The sequence below is a fragment of the Gossypium hirsutum genome, chromosome A02 (assembly GCF_007990345.1).
Source record: "Gossypium hirsutum isolate 1008001.06 chromosome A02, Gossypium_hirsutum_v2.1, whole genome shotgun sequence".
NCBI lineage: Eukaryota > Viridiplantae > Streptophyta > Magnoliopsida > Malvales > Malvaceae > Gossypium > Gossypium hirsutum.
In genome coordinates, this window is record NC_053425.1 from 22,958,627 (window position 1) to 22,963,524 (window position 4,898).

A 4,898-nucleotide genomic window follows, 5' to 3' on the forward strand; every position below is an offset into this window, starting at 1 on the left:
ACTTTACTTCGGCTAGGCCGATGAGACACTAGGTGTCAACTATTACTTCGAACTATCCGATGAGACACTGGGTGTCATATTGGTGTGTTTTGTTGGATCCGTATATCCGCTAAAGTCCGAGTTACGTTAATAGGGTGAAAAATTGAAATGTGAATTTGAGGCATTGAAATAAGTAAAAAAAATTGAATTATAAATTGAAATTGGAATTGTGATAGAAAGAGAAAAGTATGAACTAAATGTTCATAAGTGATTTAAATTTAAGTTTGTGAAAAATACATTGATTTATAAATGATAAAATTGAATTGTTATTATGAAATGATGAAAAATAATAATAATAATAATAATAAAGTATGAATTAGTATATAAGAAATTAATTGTTATGTATTTAATATTTATGTTTTTATTATTATTATTGTTGATATAATTTGAGTTATGGTAATACCACTGAGTATATCCATACTCAGCACACGGTTGTTTCCGTGTGCAGGTTAGTAGAAGTCAAGTGTCTCGGCTCAGCGTCCAGAACATTCTCGACTCCAACACAAACTTGGTTATGTATTTTTTTTCTTTTGGGTAAAAGTGGCATGTACATAGGTGTTGTGTGATCACTTGAATATGTATATTATTTTGGTTGTGAAGGATGAATTATAAGGTTTAGATGGTTAAATAAAATGGTAAGAAAAGTATATGATATTTTGACAAATGAACATTAAGTTGTTAAATGAGTGAAGTTTTCAATCAATTTTGAATGATGCTATGATAGTTATTTAAGTTAAAATTATGTTAATGATATAAATATTAGTTAGGCGAATTTGAAACATTGGTATTGGTTGTTTTTGGTTTGAAATTGTAGGGGGTTTTAGGTAAAAATAAACAGAAATACGGTCGAAATTTTTATAAAAAAATTACGAAAATTTTCCAGAATACTCGAACAAGTCCCATTCTATTTTTATTACGTGTTTTGGGCTTCGAAAGTCCAATATAGGGACTTAATTATTAAATTATACTATAAAAGTTATATTAATTGTAAATTATTCGTAAGTTGTCTGATATGTCCGGTAATGCCTCGTAACCCCGTTCCGGCGATGATTTGGGGTTAAGGGGTGTTACAGTTTTCATTTCATATTTCAAATTCACCTTTATTCTCAACATGCATACATTTATTCAACTTAATAACTGTTATAGTTATCCCAACACATATACGTAACTCATCCATTTATAAAATACATATATTTCTAAAATATACACAATTGAGTCCTCATAATCATCAATTGATTCAAATCAGCCCAATTGAACAAGAAATCTCACCTTAAATGCTTACCATGAACAAACAAATCAATATGTAGCAAAGTGTAAATTAGTTTGGATTATAGAAACACAAACCGTAAACTCCGAGCTATTTGTTGACGACCTTATCTTTTCCCTTCTTTTTCGAGAAATCTAGGTCAACGTTAGATACAAAATAAAATAAACAACACATTTCATCAATACACAAACAATTTCACATTCAATTGCTAATTTATGAAACTTTTAAATTTTATTCAATTTATTCCCTAAAGCCGGGACTAACATAACTTTCACGATCAACCCCAAATTTTCATACCAATTTCACTTATAGCCTAATTTAACTCTCTATTTTTCATTTCTACCACAAAATTTCAAAATTTTATCTATTTGGTCCCTATTACACAAAATCAATAATTGACTTTACAATTTAGATCTTTTTCACTTCTAACCTAAAAATCTATCAAATTGGTCCTTAAAACTTTAACTATTCAACAATGGCAACATCTTCAATTTTGAACAATACCGAAAAATACTATATGGGTTAGCTAGCTCATATTATCGGGGTTCCAAAAACATAAAACTTACAAGAAAATTTCTAAATTGCACTAACCAAATTAAGCTTGAAAATTTTAAGCCCTAGGCCATGCTTGCTTCTTCCCCTTTCGCCTTGGTTTCAAAATGAAGAAAAATAAAAAAAGAAAGTTGCTTCTCTTACTATCCAACTATATCCATTCTTTGTTTTATTTTATTTTAATATGATTTTATATAACATATCTAAATTATATCTCTTGACCATCCATTACAATTAAAAACAGGTATAATTGCTTTATAAGCCCCTTAGCTATAATTTACCTTAAAATTTAATAATAAATCACACTTTTAGGTCCCTTGGCATTTACTCAAACACTTGGCGTGTTTTGCTTTCTTGTGTTATCTTCTGTTCTTCTGTTGCTCTTTCATTTTGAGTTGCTTCCGTTTTATTTTCGGCGCCTTGATGAATTTATATCGAGAATTCCTACTTTGTGAGAGTTATAGGCTGACTCAAGTAGATTTAAACCCTAGAAACTACTTAAGGCCATACAGATTGCGAGACTAAAGTTCTAGCCCCATGATAGTCGATATCAAAGTTAAGGTTTGAAGGCGTCGTGGAGATGAAAACAGGAATAAGATGAGCATCATGTCCTAATTGAGACTCGTGCTAGGATGGGTGGGAAACATAGTAGATCGAGGTATATGCTACAAGGTTTGGAAAGTTGTGTGGTCCATCTCGAAGAATCCATGGCTGAAGTGAAGGAAACACTTGAGGTAGTGGAGACACACACTGAGGAGTGAGACTCGACAAAGGAGTAGTTTAAGGAATATGTGGCGCAGGCCCTTAGTTCCATTATGGACATATTGTAAGCGCTCCTTAACACTACTGTGGGTAAGCTGAAAGAAAAGAATGATGCTCTTAAATATGGGATGATAGCTGTAAAGGAGAAAACTGAAACCATGGTGATGGTTTAGAATGAGGAAACTGAGGCCACGATGCGGTCTTTGACCACAAGGATTTAAGATCTTGCTGTGTGTCGATCCACCATAGGTAAAGGGGTGTTGAGTGCTACACTAAATTAAAAGTTGGTATGTAACACCCCTAACATGTATCTGTCGTCGGAACAGAGTTTTGGAGCATTCCCAAAACTTTTTAAACATTTTACAAATAAATCATACCAATCATTGTTTTTTTTTTTCTGAGATTATTCATAACATCCCTTAAATGGACCCTCGAAGCCCAAAACGAGCATTAGAATTGAGTCGGGACTTAATCAGAAACTCTAAGAATTTTTTGCAAAATTTTAAAAATTTTCCAAGGTGCAGGGCTCAAACGCCCGTATGGTCTAAGGGACACACTCGTGTGACCCTAGGACATGCCGTGTTGGAGGCCGTGTTCAACCCCGTGTAACTGTCTAACTAGTGCACACTGCCATGCCACACGTCTGTGTGCTAGGCCGTGTGGTCAATTAATTCATTTCGAAATTAGATGCAAGTTTCATGTAACACCCCTTACCCGTATTCGATGCCGGAACAGGGTACAGGGCATTACTAGACTTAAACACGAGCAAACATACATTTTCGAGCCATGAATTTCCTTGCAAATTAAAAAAAATTATATTTAATCACAAAATCCCTAATACGAGCCTACGACCAAAACATAATATGGAAGTGGTTCGGTACTAAACAGAGAACTTTAAAAAATTTCACAACACTTACAAAATTTTTCACTAAACAGGGTCACATGCCTATGTCCTGAACCCATGTAACTCTTTGTTTGTCACCTAAGAACAATTTAAAGACACACGGCCAAGTCACACGCCCATGTGCTAGGCCGTGTGGTCTATTTAAAGTTTATGATGTTTCATAAAATAGGTGTAGACTTCACATGCCCAAGACACATGCTCGTACCTGAGGCCGTGTCATCCACACGGTGGAGACACACGCCTGTGTCTCTGCCCGTGTGCTCAATTCTGAGAATTCTGTTTTGAAAAAATTAGTGTGCATGGGACATATGGCCTGTAACACCCCTAGCCCGTAACCGTCGCTGGAATATGTTAAGAGGGATTACCGGACTTATAATAACATTCAGAACAATCATTATCAAATAATCATATCATTATAGTAAATGTCATTTATTCACATTCAATAAGAACTTAAATCGAGCATACAAAGCCTAACTCATGCATTCGGGACCAATCTGATAACATATAAAAGTTTCAAAAACTTAGAAAATTTTTAACTTTTAAAAGGTCGCACGCCCGTGTATCTAAGCCATGACAAAACAGGGCATACATACTGACTTATCCACACGGCCACAAGACACGCCCGTGTTCCAGGCTATGTGAAAATTAAGGAGGCTACAAACATGGCCACATGGCCGACCACACGCCCGTGTGTCACACACGACCAGTAGACACGCCCGTGTGCCTAGGCCGTGTCAAAACTGGAGGGTATACTGACTTTAATTCGTAGGGTACCCCAAGGGTCACACGGCCGTGTAACGTGACCGTGTGTTACACACGACGGAACACATGCCCGTGTCCCTGCCCATGTGGATAAAAATAGGCCATTTGAATAGCCAATTTGCCACCCCAATTGGGTCAAACCTACAAGCAATAAAACAAGCATATTTGCACACCAATTTCAGCCAATCTCAATACCAAAACATACATTATTCATGACTTATCATTACCAACCAATCATTTCAAATCTCAATTCATCAATAAATTCATACCAAAACTTAAACTAAAATCATACCTAAACATATGATCAATACATCATTCAATCAAATGCTCAAAACTTACCAAAACTTCTAGCCTATACATTCCATACTTTAATATATACCTTTTCAAAGTACCAAAATAAGGTTCGATAGTGTCATGACGATCCTCGATGATCCTCGAGCTCACAGTAGCTTTGATATCTATAAAATAATGCAAACACACATGAAATAAGCTTTCAAAAGCTTAGTAAGCCATATACAAATAAACATATCATTCAAAGCAAATAAGTATCATCAAATCATGTATACTTTGTATACCAATGCTAACACAAATCTCATATTCAAATACTTACCT